This window comes from Salvelinus sp. IW2-2015, linkage group LG27 (assembly GCF_002910315.2).
Source record: "Salvelinus sp. IW2-2015 linkage group LG27, ASM291031v2, whole genome shotgun sequence".
Taxonomy (NCBI): domain Eukaryota; kingdom Metazoa; phylum Chordata; class Actinopteri; order Salmoniformes; family Salmonidae; genus Salvelinus; species Salvelinus sp. IW2-2015.
In genome coordinates this window covers 2,441,771-2,465,806 of record NC_036867.1, presented here as the reverse complement: position 1 = coordinate 2,465,806, position 24,036 = coordinate 2,441,771, and the positions used below count along the sequence as shown (strand labels likewise).

General features: G+C 41.1%; 1 pseudogene; it reads left to right on the top strand.

Moving 5' to 3' along the window:
• The first annotated feature begins 10,168 nt into the window (after positions 1-10,168).
• LOC111953791 (carboxypeptidase A6-like) overlaps positions 10,169-24,036 on the top strand; it is a 46,029-nt pseudogene continuing 32,161 nt past the window's right edge.

The following is a 24,036-nucleotide window of genomic DNA, read 5'->3' as shown; positions in this document are numbered from 1 at the left end:
TCAGTCTTTTATGCTCCCCTTTCATATTTTTAGCACCAGTAACAGACACACTGGTTTCTATTAACAGATGTCTTCTTCACAGAGAGCTTTAATTGTGTGTGTGCAGATGGAAGGCTGTGGATGGCAGATGTTCATTTTCTGTCAAATGCAGCTGCACCATCGACAGCATCCTAACCGGTTGCAACACCGCCTGGTATGGCAACTGCTCGGCATCTGACCGTAAGGCGCTACAGAACGTAGTGCATACGGCACAGTACATCACTAGGGCCAAGCTTCCTGACATCCAGGACCTATGTACTAGACGGTCTCAGATGAAGGCCCCAAAATTTGTCAAAGACTCCACTCACCCAAGTCATAGACTGTTCTCTTTGCTACCACACAGCAAGCGGTACTGGAGGGCCAGGTCTAGGACCAAAAGGCTCCCCCCTTTGTTTTTACACTGCTGCTACTCGCTGTTCATTATCTATGCATAGTCACTTTACAAATTACCTTGATTAATCTGTACCCCTACACATTGACACGGTACCGGTACCCCCTGTATATACCCTGGTTATTGTTATGTCATTTTCTTGTGTCTGTTTTTTAAATTTGTATTTTTTTTTTAACCTTAGTTTATTTAGTAAATGTTTTCTTAACTCTATTTCTTGAACTGCATTGTTGGTTAAAAGCTTGTAAGAATAACATTTGATTTGATTTGAGACAATGATTTGAGACAATGACTGACCCAAGCTCAGCTCATTTAATCCCTACCATTGTGTCGCTGAGTTGTCATAATGCTTCAGCAAATGTACATTATCCCAGGGGCGCTGGAAGACACAATGTAAGTAACCTACTTTCTGTCCCTCTTACTGCCCTGAATGCCTCTGCTGATCCTACAGCTATTGAATGCAGTAATCATGTGCCTATGAACCAGAGTTACAGTGCCTTCTGAGAGTATTCAGACCCCTTGACTTTTTCCACATTTTGTTAGGTTACAGCCTTATTCTAAAATAGTTTTTTTCCCTCATCAATCTACACAAAATACCCCATAATGACAAAGCAAAAACAATTTTTTTGAAAATGTTGCTAATTTATTACAAATAAAAAACAGAAACATCACATTTACATAAGTACTCAGACCCCTTACTCAGTACTTTGTTGAAGTACCTTTGGCAGCAATTACAGCCTTGAGTCTTTTTGGGTAGAACACTACAAGCTTGGCACACCTGTATTTGGGGAGTTTCTCCCATTCTTCTCTGCAGATCACCTCAAGCTATGTCAGGTTGGGTGGGGAGCATTGCTGCACATCTATTTTCAGGTCTCTCCAGAGATATTAGATTGGGTTCAAGTCTGGCCTCTGGCTGAGGCCACTCAAGGATATTCAGAGACTTGTCCCGAAGCCATTCCTGCGTTGTCTTGGCTGTGTGCTTAAGGTCGTTGTCCTGTTGGAAGGTAAACCTTCGCTCTGGAGCAGGTTTTCATCAAGGATCTCTCTGTATTTTGAGCCGTTCATCTTTGATCCTGACTAGTCTCCCAGTCCCTGCCACTGAAAGATACCCACACAGCATGATGCAGCCACCACCATGCTTCACCGTAGGGATGGTGCCAGGTTTCCTCCAGACGTGACGCTTGGCATTCAGGCCAAAGAGTTCAATCTTGGTTTCATCAGACCAGAGAATCTTGTTTCTCATGGTCTGAGAGTCTTTAGGTGCCTTTTGGCAAACCCCGAGTGGGCTGTCATGTGCCTTTTACTGAGGAGTGCCTTCCGTTTGGCCACTACCATAAAGGCCTGATTGGTGGAGTGCTGCAGAGATGGTTGTCCTTTTGGAAGGTTCTCCCATCTCCACAGAGGAACTCTGGAGCTCAGAGTGACCATCGAGTTCTCCCTGACCAAGGCCCTTCTCCCCCGATTGCTCTGTTTGGCCGGGCAGCCAAATCTAGGAAGAGTCTTGGTGGTTCCAAACTTCTTCCATTTAAGAGTGATGGAAGCCACTGTGTTCTTGGGGACCTTCAATGCTGCAGACCTTTTTTGTTACCCTTCCACAGATCTGTGCCTCGACACAATCATGTCTCAGAGCTCAGCGGACAATTCCTTCGAACTCATGGCTTAGTTTTTGCTCTGACATGCACTGTCAACTGTGGGACCTTATATAGACAGGTGTGTGCCTTTCCAAATCATGTCCAATCAATTGAATTTACCACAGGTGGACTCCAATCAACTTGTAGAAACATCTCAAGGATGATCGATGGAAACAGGATGAACCTGAGCTCCATCTCAAGTCAGTCAACCTACCAGGGTAGTTACAAACAGCACAGGAATTAAATCATCAACATGTATTGATCACAGCTTTACTAATGCTGCAGAAATGTCCTTGATAGCAGTATCCAAATCCATTGGATGTAGTGATCACAATATAGTAGCCATATCTAGGAAAACTAAAGTTCCAAATGCTGGGCCTAATATAGAGGTCATACAATAGGTTTTGTAGTGATTCCTATGTAAATAATATTTATTGGTCTGTGGTGTGTAATGAGAAACAACCAGACGCTGCACTTGACACATTTATGAAATTGCTTATCCCAGGTACTAATAAGCATGCACCCATTAAGAAAATTACTGTTAAAATGGTTAAATCCCCATGGATTGATGAGGGGTGGCAGGTAATCTAGTGGTTAGAGCATTGGATTTGTAACCGAAAGGTTGCAAGATCAAATCCCTGAGCTGACAAGGTAAAAATATGTTGTTCTGCCCCTGAGCAAGGTAGTTAACGCACTATTCCTAGGCCGTCATTGAAAATAATCATTTGTTCTTAACTGACTTGCCTAGTAAAATGAAAAATTGTATGGTTAAAAGGAATGAGGTAAAAGAAATGACAGATAAGTCTGGCTGCACAAGCAATTGGCAAACATACTACAAATTGAGAAATCATGTGACTAAATTGAATAAAAAGAAGAAACAAATACAAATTATATAAAGAAGCATAGTAAAAAGTTTGGTCACCTTAAATGAAATCTTGACCAAAAGGCAAACTCTGCTCTATCATTCATTGAATCAAAAAAATTGTGTTTCACCAGATACAATGCTATTTTACAGTAAACAAATTGACAACAGACTATCAGCATGCTTATAGGAAAGGACATTCAACAAGCACAGCACTTACACAAATGACTGATAATTGGCTGAGAGAAATTGATGACAAAAATATTATGGGGGATGTTTTGTTAGACTTCAGTGTGGCTTTTGACATTATAGATCATAGTCTGCTGCTGGAAAAACATATGTGTTATGGCTTTACACCCCCTGCTATATTGTGGATAGAGGGTGTTCTTTAATGGAAGCCTATCCAAAATAATCCAGGTAGAATCAGCAAATCCCCAGGGCAGCTGTCTAGGCCCCTTACTTTTTAAAATCTTTACGAACAACACGCCACTGGCGTTGAGTAAAGCCAGCGTGTCTAAGTATGCGGATGACTCAACACTTCACGTCAGCTACTACAGCAACTGAAATGACTGCAACACTTAACAAAGAGCTGCAGTTAGTTTCAGAATGGGTGGCAAGGAATAAGTTAGTCCTAAATATAAAATAAAACTAAAAGCATTGTATTTGGGACAAATCATTCACTAAACTCTAAACCTCAACTAAATCTTGTCATGAGTAATGTGGAAATTGAGCAAACTGAGATTACTAAACTGCTTGGAGTAACCCTGGATTGTAAACTGTCATGGTCAAAACATATTGATACAACAGTAGCCAAGATGGGGAGGAGTCTGTCCATAATAAAGCTCAGCTCTGCCTTCTTAACAGCACTATCAACAAGGCAGGTCCTACAGGCCCTAGTGTTATTGCACCTGGCGTGCTGTTCAGTCGTGTAGTTAGGTGCCAGAAAGAGGGATTTAGGAAAATTGCAATTGGCTCAGAACAGGGCAGCATGGCTGGCCCTCAGATGTACACAGAGAGCCAACATTAATAATATGCATGTCAATCTCTCCTGGCTCAAAGTGGAGGAAAGATTGACTTCATCACTACTTGTATGTGTGAGAGGTATGTTGAATGCCCCAAGCTGTCTGTTTGAACTACTGGCACACAGCTCAGACACCCATGCATACCCCACAAGACATGCCACCGGAGGTCTCTTCACAGTCCCCAAGTCCAGAACAGACTATGGGAGGCGCACAGTACTACATAGAGCCATGGCTACATGCAACTCTATTCCACATCAAGTACCTCATGCAAGCAGTAAAATTATATTTAAAACACAGATAAAAATACACCTTATGGAACAATGGGGACTGTGAAGCAACACAAACATAGGCACAGACACATGCATATAAACACACGATAACATACGCACTATACACACATACACATGAATTTTGTGTTGTACAGTTGATATGTGGTAGTGGAGTAGGGGCCTGAGGGCACACACTTAATGTGTTGTGAAATCTGTTGTGAATGTTTTGTAATGTTCTTAAAATTGTATAACTGCCTTAATTTTTCTAGACCCCAGGAAGAGTAGCTGCAGATTTCGCAGCAACTAGTGGGGATCCATAATAAATCCCTTTGAAACCCAGAGTAATGACATTGCTGAATTTATATTAGATTGCGTTGCATTTAGGAGTGACTTGCTTCTAGGGCTCCCGAGATGCACAGCGGTCAAAGGCACTGCATCTCAGTGCAAGAGGCATCACTACAGTCCCTGGTTTGAATCCAGGCTGTATCACATCTGGTTGTGATTGGGAGTCCCATAGGGTGGTGCACAATTGGCCAGCGTCGTCCGGGTTTGCCCGGGGTAGGCCGTAATTTTAAATAAGAATTTGTTCTTAACTGACTTGACTAGTTAAATAAAGGTTAAATAAAACAAAGAACTCCTCCTTCAATAATGACCGTGACAGATTTTCTTCTGGCCCCCCCTCTAGATCCACAATCCCTGCTCTCACACACACACACACACACACACACACACACACACACACACACACAACACACACACCAAACCCTCCCCCTAAAAGGTCAAAGGTTGTAGATGTGCACTCACAGTCCAGCTCAGATGTCATCTCTGACCTAGCAGAGCAACAGGGGGGTTGGACATAAAGAACTGCAGTCACCCCCAGAGCATGGCAGAGTCAGTTTGACCAGATGTTCCCTACAGAGCATAGCAGAGTCAGTCTGACCAGAGGCCCCCTACAGCGCATGCCCACAGCCCCAGGCCAACAGAGACTTATCAAAGAACTCATTCACACCCTCGCTTCCACTCACAACATACTGTTTGCCTGAGAGAGAAAACACAAATTTACTGGCCCCCAGTGCCAGCAGTGACATTTTTAACCATACCAGATAGTATAGACTCGGGCTCTGTGAGAGCCAGAGTGAATGGGTGAATGGGTCCTCCACCTATCCCACAAACCACAGGTAGAGCTAAACTGTATGCCGGAACACTATGTTCCTATGTTTCAAAAGTCACAGCTCAGTTTTATTGCCAGTCTGCTTAGTCCACCAAGCAATGCAGTCTTCATATACGCAACATATTTTAGTCCTCCCACAAACCCAGCACATGACATATACACACTAATATGTAACGCAGGAGTTTATTGAATATGCTACTGTACAGTATGTGTGGCTGTCAAGGTACTCAAAAAACCTTCGGTGGGGGTTTTATGTTATTTTAAAAATGGCTATGGGTATGTCAACGATCCTCTGCATTGACCATATTGGTCTAATAAATGGGCCTGTGAAATTCACCAATGGAGGACGATTTCACTTATGTGTTTTTGATGGACGTCAGTATAATAAACATCAATCTGCCTTTTATATCTGTCCAAACGAACCATTTGACATTTAGATTCAGTGCTTTTGGCAGGATAAAATTATAGCTGTTTCACATGAACGTGCTTTTTCTCTCTGAATGTGGCAGACAGATTTTGTTCAAATAGACCGCTGGCAGATTGACTATTAAATGCAGATGAAATGCAGAGAGCGCTTCACATTGGTGTCAGATGGACTGACTTTCCAATTATGAATGATTGTATGAAAAACAATTACATTTCACAACAAACACACCATTGATCATGTCACGATCGTCTTGATAAGAGAGAGTGGACCAAGGCGCAGCGTGATATGAATACATCTTCTTTTTATTAGACGAAGACGTAACACGAAACAAACACTATACAAACTAACAAAACAACAAACGACCGTGAAGCTACAAACGCAAGTGCACACACAAACTACTTACGTTCAACATAGACATAGACAATTACCCACAAACACATGATGCCCATGGCTGCCTTAAATATGGCTCCCAATCAGAGACAATAAACCACAGCTGTCTCTAATTGAGAACCAATCTAGGCAGCCATCGACATACAAACACGTAGACAAGACATTTCCCCATTAAACCTACAAACCCCTAGACAACCCAAAACACATACTTCCCCATGTCACACCCTGACCTAACTAAAATAATAATGAAAACAAAGATAACTAAGGCCAGGGTGTGACAGATCACATGATAATTGGTTCCAGTTTGGGACCCTGAATACTTGAAGATGGCAGGGGCATCATCTCCAAACGGTCTCTTGTGGGATCACTTTTTTTTCAGCTGTGTAGTGGAAATAGATTTCAGTTGTATCCAAATATAATTTAGAGATACCGTAGGAGAATTTACTAGTACACTAAAATGTATATATACAGACACCAACTTCTGCCACCCATGCACTCACAAAATAATTATTACAGTAGGAAAATGCCTCTGGTAGAGAGCCCATACAGATGTGGGATCTTAATTTGAGCCAGTTTGCTACACAAGGAAAATAATCCTGCAACAGAAAATGTGAATTATTATGTGGATTATAGTTATTGTATTTTTTTTTTAAGGATTGATATATTTTTCGTAAGGGAGAATCGAAGTGTGACATTTCAAAATAGAAATTAAAAACTTCAGAAGCCTTCTTAAACCTCAAATACACAAGTTTTTAATTTCTTGAATTGCAGGAAAAATTATCCCGCAACAGAGAGATCAATTTAAGATTATACATCTGTACATGTTCTACTACATGCACAAAGGTTCTCTCCTGCTCTCTCATTCAGCTCACTGTCTGGGCGGGAACCATTCCTGTCTGTGTCTGTTTTGGAGGAATAATGTGTTGTACGGGTGTAAAACAGGTGGCGCAGTGTTTACATAGGAGGGAAGCATGTGAAATATGTGCTGCTGCCATGCAATCACAAAGGGAAAAGCCTGGCGGTTGATTTAGACGTTTAATCACAGCGCTGGGTGATAAGTAGAGGATCAAACGAAGGCACGCCAAGCCTGGAATAACTGGGAGAGCCACCTAGCCTACACAGAGACACACACAGTGATAGATTACTGGTGGAAACAGGCCAAAGGAGTAGCAGCAGGTTGGGATGGATGCCCCAGTCATCAGGTCAGACAGAACTTTATCAATATACTGTACCTTCACTGGGTTGTCTGGAGATTTGATGGGTAGCTGTGAATTTGTGGTAGAATTGAATGCACAAGTATCTAAACCCAGCAAAAAAAGAAATGTCCTCGCACTGTCAACTGCATTTATTTTCAGCAAACTTAACATGTGTAAATATTTGTATGAACATAACAAGATTCAACAACTGAGACATAAACTGAACAAGTTCCACAGACATGTGATTAACAGAATTGGAATAATGTGTCCCTGAACAAAGGGGGGGTCAAAATCAAAAGTAACAGTCAGTATCTGGTGTGGCCACCAGCTGCATTAAGTACTGCCGTGCATCTCCTCCTCATGGACTGCACCAGATTTGCCAGTWKTTGCTGTGAGATGTTACCCCACTCTTCCACCAAGGCACCTGCAAGTTCCCGGACATTTCTGGMGGGAATGGCCCTAGCCCTCACCCTCCGATCCAACAGGTCCCAGACGTGCTCAATGGGATTGAGATCCGAGCTCTTCGCTGGCCATGGCAGAACACTGACATTCCTGTCTTGCAGGAAATCACACACAGAACGAGCAGTGTGGCTGGGGGCATTGTCATGCTGGAGGGTCATGTCAGGATGAGCCTGCAGGAAGGGTACCACATGAGGGAGGAGGATGTCTTCCCTGTAACGCACAGCATTGAGATTGCCTGCAATGACAACAAATCAAATCAAATGTATTTATAAAGCCCTTCTTACATCAGCTGATGTCACAAAGTGCTGTACAGAAACCCAGCCTAAAACCCCAAACAGCAAGCAATGCAGGTGTAGAAGCACGGTGGCTAGGAAAAACTCCCTAGAAAGGCCAGAACCTAGGAAGAAACCTAGAGAGGAAGCAGGCTATGAGGGGTGGCCAGTCCTCTTCTGGCTGTGCCGGGTGGAGATTATAACAAAACATGGCCAAGATGTTCAAATGTTCATAGATGAACAGCAGGGTCAAATAATAATAATCACAGGGGTTGTCGAGGGTAACGACACCTGCACGGGATCGGTACATCCTAACATCACACCTGCGGGACAGGTACAGGATTGCAACAACAACTGCCCGAGTTACACCAGGAACGCACAATCCCTCCAACAAGCTCAGTCCGATGATGCTGTGACACACCACCCCAGACCATGACGGACCCTCCACCTCCAAATCGATCCCGCTCCAGAGTACAGACCTCGGTGTAACGCTCATTCCTTCGACGATAAACGCGAATCGACCATCACCCCTGGTGAGAAAAAATCGCGACTCGTCAGTGAAGAGCACTTTTTGCCCGTCCTGTCTGGTCCAGCGACGGTGGGTTTGTGCCCATAGGCGACGTTGTTGCCGGTGATGTCTGGTGAGGATCTGCCTTACAACAGGACTACAAGCCCTCAGTCCAGCCTCTCTCAGCCTATTGCGGACAGTCTGAGCACTAATGGACGGATTGTGCGTTCCTGGTGTAACTCGGGCAGTTATTGTTGCCATCCTGTACCTGTCCCGCAGGTGTGATGTTCGGATGTACCGATCCTGTGCAGGTGTTGTTACACGTGGTCTGCCACTGCGAGGACGATCAGCTGTCCATCCTGTCTCCCTGTAGCGCTGTCTTAGGCGTCTCACAGTACGGACAGTGCAATTTATTGCCCTGGCCACATCTGCAGTCCTCATGCCTCCTTGCAGCATGCCTAAAGCACGTTCACGCAAATGAGCAGGGACCCTGGGCATCTTTCTTTTGGTGTTTTTCAGTAGAAAGGCCTCTTTAGTGTCCTAAGTTTTCATAACTGTGACCTTAATTGCCTACCGTGTGTAAGCTGTTAGTGTATTAACAACCGTTCCACAAGTGCATGTTCATTAATTGATTATGGTTCATTGAACAAGCATGGGAAACAGTGTTTAAACCCTTCACCAATGAAGATCTGTGAAGTTATATGGATTTGTACGAATTATCTTTGAAAGACAGGGTCCTGAAAAAGGGATGTTTCTTTTTTTGTGAGTTTAGTATTTCTAGATCTATCAGAGAGTTTGGGGAGACTGCATCTGTTCTCGTCCCTGTTATCTCTACTGTCTGACTTCGATTACCCATAGTCTGGGGCACACACTGACTGATTGATTGACTGATTAAATGACACACACCTCTATTGAACTCAGGGCTGGGGACAATTCCATTATTCCATTCCAGTCTGTAATTGAAACCCCACAGATCTGTATGTGGTTCATCTGATAAATCTTCTGGAGACTACAGTCTAAATGAGGGTCTATTTCAGTGTGCAGCAGCTCAACAAACACTGAGCATACAGAGTGTATTCGTTTTTATTTTCCAAAAATGTTTGTTTTACAGAGTATAGAGAGGACAGATGGAGATTATCTCCTTAAGTGTGCGTTATAAACAAGCAAAAGGATATACGTGCTGTCAAAATAGTTGCATACTAAAACTGATGAACAACTTATATCTAAAATGTAGGCTACAGTCTGTTCTCTAAAGTTTATCCAAAGTCCTCAATAGTATATTTTTGTTAGAGTTAGTTATTCTATGCCAATCACTCTATTATGCAAGAGGCATATGGTCCTGTTCACGGTGAAAGTAAACGATGCTATTGATTTAAATACCTCGCTTCGGTATTAATTCGCGGTAATCCGGTGCGAGCCCATCGTCTCCCCATATCCAAACGGGACAGGGATCCTGTTACCAACCTCTCTGACACACACCAGGTCACGTGACACAGATCCTGCACATTTATAATTCCCACCAGGGCTTCAAAGAGGTGGATAAATTGCTCCCCGTTGCCAGTTAACCGACTTTCGCACCTCCGCGGCACTTCTGTGCAATTGACAGCGCGCAGAACGCACCAACGACCCATGAGACTCCATCAGCAAACCTGATGACGAGCGGCCCATCCTTATTTTTAACCCTCAGTTTCTATTCTTATACTGTACGAAGTTGATCGAAGCCTGCAGAGAAATCATCTTCGAGGGCGAGAAGTGGGGCTGTCCTCTGTCGTTATTAATATTCGCTCAGGATGGCAGTGGACTTCAGATGCGCAGTTCACGGCTCAGTCTTTTGGGGCTGTGTAATTATCGTCAGTAACGTGCTATGTCCCATTGATGCGTACCTCTATAACAACCGCTATGCAGGGTAAGTGAGGATTCTCATTCATTCCTTGTGACTGTGTTAGTAAATTGAGTCCTAAGAGCTCTCATTCATGTTGAAGACTTGAAGTTGAACCCCTATGAAGTAAAATAGAAGGATGAAAACATACAAGGAATGATCTGTATCTTAAGTACTGTAGGCCTCCTGGAACCAAACTATCTGACTATCAAAATGGTTTATCACTTCCTCTCATCTCCTGTTGAAAAGAGATGGATTGTTCAAAGCAACTGTATGACCAACATGTTTTTTCTCTCATATTGCCTGCTGGAGAACTATTCCCTGTTGGAGACATAACATATTGTGTCTACTTAGTTGTGTGTTCAAGACATATGGGACTAAAACAATTTCTGTGAAAAGATGCCCCAACTGAGAGTTGATAGCAGACAGATAAGGCGAACTGGGACATTGAGAAACAGTAATATTTTGGGACAGAGAACCTCAGCAGAGAACCTGGCTGTGTTGATGTCCTGTCAGGGGGCATGTGGCACACAAAGGGACACTTTGGGGCAGGTTTTGGGCACCCCTGGGGCACCTTGGGTCAGGGAAAAAAGGGACCGTTTTGGGGTACACTCAGTCGGTTTGAGTGCTCTGCTATAGGCATGATTTTGGGGAACTTTTAGTGTAATTTTTGGGGCACAGTGGGACCCCATCCTTCACTCCCCTGCCTTCTGCACCCCCAACCCCCCTCTCTCGCCTGCACCCTGGACCTGTTCCAAAGCCCCTGTGCTTCACCCAATCCCCAGCTGCTGAGCACAGACGATCCCCACTTTAACAAGGTAGGAATGCCAGGGCAAGAAAACAACAGTCCCAACATGGACAAGCTCTGTTCTGTTCAGAATACTTTATGGTGGGCATTGTCCCACTTAGTTCAGATTACACAATGAGCCTTTACGCTAAATGACTAAATGTTCTCTATTGTTGTTAAATCTTTGTGATTACTTGAGTTTAGTTTTGGTAATTATCATAGCTCTTTTGTTGGTGGAGCATGATCTAATACAATACACTTGTCAGATTTCCAAATTGTGTGCAGAAGTACTATGTGGCACTATTCCATTCAACAATTGGACACAAAGAGTTGGGTGTATTGAATGTAGGCTTACAGAGTGGAGCGATAACAGAATTTCTCTCAGTATCCAAAAGACTACAGAGAAGTGCCCTCTCTCTGAGTGACCAGGGCTCAGTTAAAAACTTCCTGTGTTAGAGATAGCTGAGTGAACCGTGAGATTGACAGCTTAAAAGAACGCTTTAATTTAGAAAGACAAGTTCCCGGCACTCAACAGGCTTTGAAGACACACTGAGAAGGCAGTGCCAGCGTTTTGACAGAGAATCTATAATCCATGGGGATCGCTATGACAAAGAAAGGATGGGTCAATTTGTGTGATGGTAAAAAAAACTTTTCTGGAGAAGAACTAGACTGCAGCCTTGGTGGATTGTTTTGAATTCTATGGGGTGCACTTTGTCATATGATGCCATTGTAGCTCTAAGAAGTCTAAGAAGTCGTTATTTAAAATGCAATTAATAATGTTTTAAAGGGAAACAAAAGAGGAAGTCACTATCTATTGTTTCAGAAACAGAATGCATGAGTTTAGAAAAACTGAAATTAAATAATGTATTTGAAGTTGCATGATTTACACAGTTTCCAAGTTCGGGATGGAAAGTAATTTGCTCTCGATAAAGGGCCTTTAAGTCCTTGCTCTAACATGAGAGGCATTGAGACTGCCTGTTGCCTTGGGGCCAGGCTGTTGGTGGCATTTATTGTGGTCGCTGGAGTGGGGTGTGATGCCCCTTTGTTCCCTCTCTCTCTCCCTCTCTCTCATATCCCTATAAGCGGCCCGGGGCCACCTTTGTTTAGGGAGGGGACACAACATCCCATGTCACAGTGTGAAAGACGGGGTTGAAAAGGGAAAACGTGATAGGGAAAGGGATAAATAGCGAGGGGGAGAGAGAGTGCTATCGGGAGTGAGATGGAGAAATAGAGAGATGGTGCCATGGAGTGAGAGAAAGGGAGTGATGGAGTACATAGAGAAAGGAAAATAAAATGTTAGAGAGCAATATAAAAAGAGACAGAGGTGGTGTTACTTTTTTATCGCTTTGGTGCAATTCTATGTGGTAGAACTGTTAGTACAAAGTTCAAAAACAGAAAATCAAAAAGGCAGTTGTTTCAAAACTAAGCACATTTTCAATTGACAAAGTACAACACACAAAATCATACAGTCACTTTTTCCACCAAACTTAATCAGTGTTTCATCTAGAAATACATGTTTCACATTGCAATACATGTTCATAGAGTATAGCGTCATTGCCTTTCACAATGCAATGCTCACATTACCTTTGATATGATTCTCTTCTTTATGAATAGACATTTTACAATTACTTAATCCGACTGCTCTTAATTGATGATCATTTAAACATTTGGTAAACCTATAGATTTAACATGTAAACTGATTTGTCTACAACTGATTTTGAGAACTACATAATGAACATGTACGGTACAAGTCAAACGTTTTGACACACCTACTCTTTATTTGTACTATTTTCCACATTGTAGAATAATAGTGAAGACATAAAACTATGAAATAACACATACGGAATCATGTAGTAACCAAAAAAGTGTTAAACAAATCACAATCTATTTTATATTTGAGATTCTTCAAAGTAGCCACCCTTTGCCTTGATGACTGCTTTGCACATTCTTGGCATTCTCTCAATCAGCTTCATGAGGTAGTCACCTGGAATGCATTTCAATTAACCTCTCTTGGGTACGTGAGACGTTAGCGTCCCACCTCTTCAACAGCCAGTGAAACTGCTGGGCGCCAAATTCAAATACTCATTATAAAAATTCAGAAAACAAAACATATTTTACATAGGTTTAAAGATTAACTTCTTGTGAATCCAACCACTGTGTCAGATTTTAAAAATGCTTTACGGCGAAAGCATACCTTACGATTATTTGAGAACATAGCCCAGCAGACAAATCATTACAAACAGTAACCAGCCAAGTAGAACAGTTACACAAGTCAGAAATAGAGGTAAAATTAATCCCTTACCTTTGATGATCTTCATATGGTTGCACTCAGCAGACATTCATTTACTCAATAAATGTTCCTTTTGTTCGATAAAGTCTCTTTATATCCAAAAACCTCAGTTTTGTTCGCGCGTTTCAGTAATCCACAGGCTCAAACGCAGTCAAAACAGGAAGACAAAAAAAAATCAAAATTGTATCCATAAAGTTCATAGAAACATGTCAAACGATGTTTATATTCAAACCTCAGGTTTTTTTAGCCTAAATAATCGATAATATTTCAACCGGACAATAACGTCGTCAATTTAAAAGGTAAACAAGAAAGGCACTCTCTCGGTCTTGCGCATGAAAAAGCTCTGTGACACATTAGGGTCCACTCATTCAGACTACTCTTACTTTCTCATTTTTCAGAATACAAGCCTGAAACAATTTCTAAAGACTGTGGACATCTAGTGGAAGGCATAGAAACTGCAATTTGAGTCCTAAGTCAATGGATACTGTAATGGCATTGAATAGAAAACTACAAAACCAAAAAAAAAACTACTTCCTGAATGGATTTTTCTCAGGTTTTCGCCTGCCAAATCAGTTCTGTTATACTCACAGACACTATTTTAACAGTTTTGGAAACTTTAGAGTGTTTTCTATCCAAATCTACCAGTTATATGCATATCATATCTTCTGGGCCCGAGAAGCAGGCAGTTTTATTTGGGCATGCATTTCATCCAAAATTCCGAATGCTGCCCCCTACCCTAGAGAAGTTAACAGGTGTGCCTTGTTAAAAGTTAATTTGGGGAATTTCTTTCCTTCTTAATGCGTTTGAGCCAATCAGTTGTGTTGTGTCAAGGTAGGGTTGGTATACAGAAGATAGCCCGATTTGGTAAAAGACCAAGTCCAGATTATGGCAAGAACAGCTCAAAAAAGCACAGAGAAACAACAGTCCGTCAATACTTTAAGACATGAAAGTCAGTCAATGCAGAAAAATTTAAGAACTTTGAAAGTTGATGAAACTGGCTCTCATGAGGACCGCCACAGGAAAGGAAGATCCAGAGTTACCTCTGCTGCAGAGGACAAGTTTATTAGAGTTACCAGCCTCAGAAATTGCAGCCCAAATAAATGCTTCACAGAGTTCAAGTAACAGACACATCTCAATGTCTCAGACACATCTCAACCCAACTACCTCATCCCCATATTATTACCTACCCTCTTGCTCTTTTTCACCCCAGTATCTCTACTTGCACATCATCATCTGCACACCTATCACTCCATTATTAATGGTAAATTGTAATTATTTCGCCTCTATGGCCTATTTATTGCCTACCTCCCTACTCTTCTACATTTGCACACACTGTACATAGATTTTTCAATTTTTCTTTTCTATTGTGTTATTGACTGTACGTTTGTTTATGTGTAACTCTGTGTTGTTTTTGTCGCACTGCTTTGCTTTATCTTGGCCAAATCACAGTTGTAAATGAGAACTTGTTCTCAACTGGCCTACCTGGTTAAATAAAGGTGAAATAAAAAAATAAAAAAATAAAACAACTGTTCAGAGGAGACTGCGTGAATCAGGCCTTTATGGTTGAATTGCTGCAAAGAAACCACTACTAAAGGACACCAATAATAAGAAGAGACTTGCTTGGGCCAAGAAATACGAGCAATGGACATTAGACCGGTGGAAATCTGTCCTTTGATCTGATGAGTCCAAATTTGAGATTTTTGGTTCCATAGCCCTGTCTTTGTGAGACACAGAGTAGGTGAACGGATGATCTCCGCATGTGTGGTTCCCATCGTGAAGCATGGAGGAGGAAGTGTGATGGTGTGGCGCTGCTTTGCTGGTGACACTGTCAATGATTTACTTAACCAGTATGGCTACCACAGCATTTTGCAGCGATACGTCATCACATCTGGTTTGCGCTTAGTGGGACTATCCTTTGTTTTTCAACAGGACAATGACCCAACACACCTCCAGGCTGTGTAAGGGCTATTTGACCAAGAATGAGAGTGATGGAGTGCTGCATGAGATGGCCTGGCCTCCCCAATCACCTGACCTCAACCCAATTGAGATGGTTTGGGATGAGTTAGACTGCGGACTGAAGGAAAAGCAGCCAACAAGTGCTCATATGTGGGAACTCCTTCAAGACTGTTGGAAAAGCATTCCAGGTGAAGCAGGATGAGAGAATGCCAAGAGTGTGCAAAGCTGTTGTCAAGGCAAAGGGTGAATAATACTTTGAATAATCTAAAATATAAAACATATTTTGATTTGTTTAACACTTTTTTGGTTACTACATGACTCCATATGTGTTTTTTTTTCATAGTTTTGACGTCTTCACTATTATTCTACAATGTAGAAAATAGTACAAATAAAGAAAAACCCTTGAATGAGTAGGTGTGTCCAAACCTTTGACTGGTACCGTATGTCTGCAAAGTACAAAACATAAAATGCATGATATACACTGAGTATACAAAACATTAAGAACAGCTTTCCATGACATAGACTGACCAGGTGAATCCAGGTGACGGCTATGATCTCTAAATGATGTCACTTGTTAAATCCACTTCAATCAGTGTAGATGAAGGGGAGGAGACAGGTTAAAAAGGATTGGACCCTTATTTAAATTTTCGCCTAAAATGACATACCCAAATCTAACTACCTATAGCTCAGGACCTAAAGCAAGGATATGCATATTCATGATACCATTTGAAAGGAAACACTTTGAAGTTTGTGCAAATGGGAAATTAATGTTGGAGAATATAACACATTAGATCTGGTAAAAGATCATTCAAAGAAAACGTTGTTTCAACATCATTTATCAATGTATTGTGACCGGGAATCTATGTTGAAAATACATTGGATTTGAAAAAAGTTGGCAACGTAAAGTGTTCTTTTGAGGGTGAAATTTCAACCACAGGATTATGTCATCGTGGTAACCAATTTACAACATAGGCGAACTTCTATAAAATATGTTGAATTTGTACATTTGAAACTGTACCTCCTACTGGAGAATGAATCTACTGGTATAAATTTGTTTGCCCATCCATAGTTTTTACCAAGCCCAGCTTAGATATTGTTACTGACTACTACCAATGTGCTATCGTGAGAATGGTTATTGAGAGAGCTATATATAACTAAATATTTTCAAGGTTGCTATTGAAGTCACTCCAAAGGGCATGTTTAACAGAGCAAATGAAATGTAACGTCTGGCCTTCTAGGCAGAGTTGCAAAGAAAAAGCCATATATCAGACTGGTCAATAAAAAGAAAAGATTAAGATTGGCAAAAGAACAGACACCGGACAGAGGAACTCTGCCTAGAAGGCCAGCATCCAAGAGTAGCCTCTTCACTGTTGACGTTGAGACTGGTGTTTTGCGGGTACTATTTAATGAAGCTGCCAGTTGAGGACTTGTGAGGCATCTGTTTTTCAAACTAGAAACTAATGTACTTGTCCTCTTGCTCAGTTGTGCACCGGGGCCTCCCACTCCTCATTGTATTCTGGTTAGAGCCAGTTTGCGCTGTTCTGTGAAGGGAGTAGTACACAGCGTTGTACGATATCTTCAGTTTCTTGGCAATTTCTCACATGGAATAGCCTTAATTTCTCAGAACAAGAATAGACTGACGAGTTTCAGGAGAAAGTTCTTTGTTTCTAGCCATTTTGAGCCTGTAATCGAACCCACAAATGCTGATGCTCCAGATACTCAACTAGTGTAAAGAAGGCCAGTTTTATTGCTTCTTTAAATCAGAAAAACAGTTTTCACCTGCCCTAACATAATTGCAAAAGGGTTTTCTAATGATCAATTAGCCTTTTAAAATGATAATCTTGAATTAGCTAACACAAAGTGCTATTGGAACACAGTAGTGATGGTTGCTGATAATGGGCCTCTGTAAGCCTATGTAGATATTCCATTAAAAAATCTGCCGTTTCCAACTACCATAGTAATTTACAACATTAACAATGTCTACACTGTATTTCTGATCAATTTGATGTTATTTTATTTTAATGGACAAACTCTAAACCCCAAATTTTTTAACGGTAGTGTATATATTTTCATTCATATACATATATACACGCATATACATACATATACATGTCTTTAAAAAATATATATTTTCCATATCTATCTATTTATTATGGCCATCGAAATGTTAGCTATTAAAATCATATTCAACAATAATATCAAGGGATTAGAAATCCAGGGCTTAAAAATAAAGGTGTCATTGTACGCTGATGATTCAACATGGATCCCTCCACAGTCTCATGGAGGATCTAGATAATTTTTCTAACCTCTCTTGATTACAACCAAATTATGATAAGTGTACTATATTACGTATTGGATCACAAAAAAATACAACTTTTACATTACTGTGTAGTTTACCAATAAAATGGTCTGATGGTGATGTGGATATACTCAGTGTACATATACATAAACGATCTCACTCCAGTACATTTTCATAGAAAGTTAGCAAAAATAGGTCAGATTTTGCTACCATGGAAAGGTAAATACCTGTCTATTTGTGGAAAAATCACCCTGATTAACTCTTTAGTCATATCCCAGTTGACCTATTTGCTTATGGTCTTGCCATAAAATTATTTGTGAAAAAAATATTACATTTTATTTGGAACAGCAAGCCAGACAAAATTAAACGGGACTATTTATATTATGAATATGAATTCGGAAGGCAGAAATGATAAATTATTAAAGCATTAGACCTCTCACTAAAGGCTTGAGTCATACAAAAGTTATTGTTACGCCCTGATCTGTTTCACCTGTCCTTGTGATTGTCTCCACCCCCTCCAGGTGTCGCTGATTTTCCCCAGTGTATTTATCCCTGTGTTTCCTCTCTCTTTGTGCCAGTTCGTCTTGTATGTTCCAAGTCAACTAGCGTTTTTTTCCCGTACTCCTGCCTTTGCTATTCTCCTTTTTCTAGTCCTCCCGGTTTTTACCCTTGCCTGTTCTGGACTCTGTACCTGCCTGACCATTCTGCCTGCCTTGACCACGAGCCTTTCTGCCACTCTGTACCTCCTGGACTCTGATCTGGTTTTGACCATTTACCTGTCCATGACATTTCTCTTGCCTACTCCTTTTGGATTTATAAACATTGTTAGACTCCAACCATCTGCCTCCTGTGTCTGTATCTGGGTCTTGCCTTGTGTCATGATAGTTACAGTATACTTAAATCCATACTGGTTCTCTAGTAAATTAGTAAGAATGTCTCACCCTATGTTCAAGAATGGCCTTTTTCCCTTTATTCAGATTACAACCTCTCATCACTTTCAGTTATTTGAAGGAAATCATCTCCCAAATATCGCTATTTTTTAAACAAGCCATAGAAAGTTTGTTGCAATTTCAATTTAATCCACCAGAAAAGACAAAACAAATAATACAACAAATATTGTGGTTAAACTCAAACATACTAATTTGAATTAAAAAAATAAAAGTATAATCTTCATAAATGATATCATGAATAGGACTGGTGGAATTGGCACACATGCAGCTAACAAAAACATATGGAAATGTCTGCTCTACCCAAAATTACAACTAATTGCAGCATTACCACAAAAATGGAAGAGGAAAGTGGAAGGGGGAAAAAGTAAGAAAGTTGTCTGTCGGCCCTGCATTAAAGACCATAATTGGTTAAAGAAAATTGTGCTAAATAAAAAAGTATACAAGTTTAATTTAAGGACCAAAAAATTTACAGCCTTGCCATATAGATTGCAAAAGAGTTGGGAAGAGATTTTTGACGGACCGATTCCATGGCACATGGTTTATGAACTGAAACAGTACGCAAAACGACGCCAGATTCAAAATTGTTGAACAAAATTCTTGCAACCAATTGAATGTTATTTATATGGGAGATGCAACCTTCCAAGCTCTGCAGATTTTGCTGCGAAGAGACAATCATTAGATCATTTGTTTTGGTACTGTCTATATTTAGCTTGTTTTTGGTCACAGCTCCAGGAATGGCTGGAGAATTGCAATATTTAACTGGAGCTAACCTTGCAGATAGCACTACTGGGTGATCTGAAAAGTCATAGTCAATTGATAAATAACATAATACTTTTAGCAAAAAAAAAAAAATTTATATGCAATCTGTAGAAACAATGAGAATAGAAAAGTTCAGAACTTTTGTGAAACAGCACAGTTGATATTTTTTTGACAAATACAAATCCAATATGGATGGTGATAAGATATACTTTTGTACCTGTGTATGTAACTATTTGTTACATGTAATATGCCCAGATAGTGCTCTTGTGTTGTTCAGTTTATTCTGCCACTGTGTCTTCTTATTGTCTCGGCCTTAGGCCTGTATATCACAGTGTCAAGGCATATGAACTAACAGGTTACAGAGCAAACAAAGCAATTATCACAACACATAGGTTGTAATATGTGCTTTTTTTTCTTCCCCAGTAATTTTACCCAGACACTGCTACTGGTCATAAACAGTGCTTGTACCCATAGAATTAGACCTGTCATGCGCGCACGCGGGTAGGGAGGGTGGTGCCGGATGTTCCCCAATGCTGGAAGGGGGCCTGAAGGAAAAGTTTAGAAACCCCTGCTTTAGATCAAGTTTGATTTGATTAATTCCTATTTATTAACTTTGGTTTTTGGTTGAGATGGAGACGTGAATCCAACATATTAATGATTTATTTGTAGACAAACTGGAATTAAAGCCAGACTAAGTCAATGGCATAAAATATACATCTCCTTGAAATGTTGATATTTGCTTGCGTTGACAATCAAACATAAAAAATATCCGCCTATTAACTTGTCGACAAGTTAACAAATTCTATGTTAGATTCATGTCTCCAACGAAACCAACAATAAAAGTTAAAGAATAGGATTAAGCCAGTGGCTCAGATGAATCTATAGCATTAGATATGCTGTCTGGGCTCCCGAGTGGTGCAGTGGTCTAAGGTACTGCATCTCAGTGGGGCAGCGGTCTAAGGTACTGCATCTCAGTGGGGCAGCGGTCTAAGGTACTGCATCTCAGTGGGGCAGCGGTCGGTTACTGCATCTCAGTGGTGCAGCGGTCTAAGGTACTGCATCTCAGTGGGGCAGCGGTCTAAGGTACTGCATCTCAGTGGGGCAGCGGTCTAAGGTACTGCATCTCAGTGGGGCAGCGGTCGTAAGGGTACTAGCCAATTTTCAGTGGGGCAGCGGTCTAAGGTACTGCATCTCAGTTGGTGCAGCGGTCTAAGGTACTGCATCTCGTGGGCAGCAGCGGTCTAAGGTACTGCAATCTCAGTGGTGCAGCGGTCTAAGGTACTGCATCTCAGTGGTGCAGCGGTTTAAGGTACTGCATCTCAGTGGTGCACGGTCTAAAGGTACTGCATTCTCAGCTGGTGCAGCGGTCTAAGGTACTGCATCTCAGTGGTGCAGTGGTCTAAGGTACTGCATCTCAGTGGGGCAGCGCGGTCTAAGGTACTGCATCTCAGTGGTGCAGCGGTCTAAGGTACTGCATCTCAGATGGTGCAGCGGTCTAAGGTACTGCATCTCAGTGGTGCAGCGTTTAAGGTACTGCATCTCAGTGGTGGCAGAGGTCTAAGGTACTGCATCTATCTCAGTGGTGCAGCGGTCTAAGGTACTGCATCTCAGTGGTGCAGCGGTCTAAGGTACTGCATCTCAGTGGTGCAGCGGTCTATGGTACTGCATCTCAGTGGTGCAGCGGTCTAAGGTACTGCATCTCAGTGGGGCAGCGGTCTAAGGTAGTGCATCTCAGTGGTGCAAATAAAATAAATATCTGACAATGTATTCCCATTTGAACTTTGTTGTGCTTTTAAATGGTTGGAAACTCAGTGATAACACATTTAGATGACAACTAAACCAAAAATCATACATTGTTTTTCCACTGGAATTTGGTTGTGCTTTTAGATGGTTGAAAGCACAAACTTCTGGCTGTCCTATTTGAGAAGGTGAATAAAGGTTGACATCTCATTGATCAACATCTCTACCAAATATTATCAAAATGTCCATGCTGAAATGACATGGTGTGGCCAGTGGGCTTGGATTCACCATGCCAAAAGGTTTTTCTCCAGGTACATGAACAATGAGGATATTTACTGAGATTTCGATGACAACCTACATTATAGACAAATGCTCAAGACAGGCTTTATGCAAACTACTGCCTGCTAAACATTGTTTCTTTCATTTCTTCCATTTGATTGCATTGTGAAAGGTGTCTTCAATGATCACACCTTTGATCACACATGGGATAGAAATTATGGAAATGTTAGGTTCAGTCAATTTTAATGGGTAGTGCAAGTGTAGTACCTAATGTGAAAAAACTGTAATGTACTGCAAATTACAGTACTGTAGCATACTGCATTCAAATGGCATTGTTTTAACATGTATCTTAACTTTTTTTGCTATTGGACTAACTGGTTGCTAAAATAACTACATTGAGAAGGTATCATTATGTTGTGTTTTGGTGATTGCACCAATTTACTCATTATATTTCACAGTGAACTTATATTTTTGATCAATGGTTGTGTGGTGAAAGATGTCTACAAACAAAATGAATGTACAATGAAATGTGTTGAATGTAATGCTGCGTTAAATAAACAATGAACAAGGATTACTTTTAACAATTTCCACTGAAAATTTTACAAAAACACAGTTAAGTTCTCGTGCAAAGCTTTGCAGCACAGTGTGAATCTGGCGGCTAAGTTGATTTTCTGTATGGAGAAATATGAAAGCCAGACCATTGAAACCAGATAGCGTAGGTGGTAGACATGGTTTTAGTTAACCAAACACAAGTGGAGTGGTTTTTCCTTCTTATGTTGTTGTCTTTATGATGGTATCGTTAGTGTAAATGTATTTACAGTGTGCCTAGGGATTGCCTTTATAGCCTATGCATACAGGAGATTCAGAAGCAGTGTTAAACAGGTGAGAACAAGGAATGACTACTAGCCCCCATGGAACATCCCAGTCAAATGAAGTGTATTTCATTCATCTGTTTCCCATGTTTACACCTGAAAGGAATTGCCAGGGCTTCACACAGTCATTTCATTGATGTTGTTTGCAACTGTCTCTAATAATGTGGTATGGATTTTTAACATTATTTTCACCAATATGTTTCATAGTCAAGGTCAGCGCTCAAAATTGTGATGCATGCTCTCCGACCTGAAATTTGGATTTAGCATCAGTTCGCCTAGAAAAATATTCACCCAGATAATACATTATGGCAAAAAAATTGTTGAGAGCAAACAAAGATGTATAAATGATTAATGTCCAGTGCTCTCTCTCGAGAACCCAAGGCTTTAACACCAAGGCATTAAAAAATACATTCTGCTTTATCCCAAGGGTTCTCAGCTTTAAGCACCGCGTACCGGTGGGACCATGTGAACTACAATCCCGATGCTCTGTTTTAACGTTTAGAAACGTCAATAATCATCACTTGCGATACGGTTTCCGAAACATATGGAACTTATCTTTCATATCAGCGAGAAAGAATCTTTCTAATAAAAAAGATGCACCTACTGTAGCAGGTTTGCACAGATCCTTCCAGACGACGAACTACACTTCTGCGACACTTCCTCCCCAGTTACGCTTACACATAGGTGTTTGGAGCACGCATTTCTCGCTATGAAAGATACGCTCCTATTGTTTCTAAAACCATACCGCAAATGATGCGTGTTAACATTCAGACCAAAAGTCCCCCGGCCAGAAGATACCTTCATGAATAGATGCTAAATGTAGTTAGCATCTCTGAATGGACTAGTCCAGTGTGCTCCGGCTGTTGTTATATATTTGAATGGGGCACATTGCGAGCAAAGTCGATACATTGTATAATTTCACCTCACCTGTGAGAGTGAAGATAAATTTCAGCAACTCTTGGAGGACAGTGGAAGTTGATCAAAATGAAAAAAAAAAAAAAAAACATGTTTCTGTGTGTTACCGACGTGAAGATTTAAGGAGGCTTTTATATTTTTCAAAATGGTCTCCTATGGGTTCAGGGACAAATCACAATGGGGATACAAAACGAAAGATGATGTGATTGGTAAATGAGTAGCAAAAATCTGACCAATAGGAGGCCACTTTGAAATAGCACTTAATAGGAGGCCACCCCTTCCACATAGCACTTTGTAAATGCCTCTCTTCACTGAAGTGTTCACTTTCATTTGCACCTGTCCTCACCTGTGAGAACCATGAGCACAGGCAAGTCTGATTAGGCTTTGCTGTAGCCTACCACAGCCTGTGAGTAGGGCCTATTATAGAGCACATCTCCATGACCGTTATGGTTACACTTTACATTTCAGAAAACCGCTTGTCTCTAGCAAAAACCGTTTGTCTCTAGCCCAAACCGCTTGTCTCTAGCACAAACCGTTTGTCTCTAGCCCAAACCGCTTGTCTCTAGCCCAAACCGCTTGTCTCTAGCACAAACCGTTTGTCTCTAGCCCAAACCGCTTGTCTCTAGTCCAAACCGCTTGTCTCTAGCCCAAACCGCTTGTCTCTAGCCCAAAC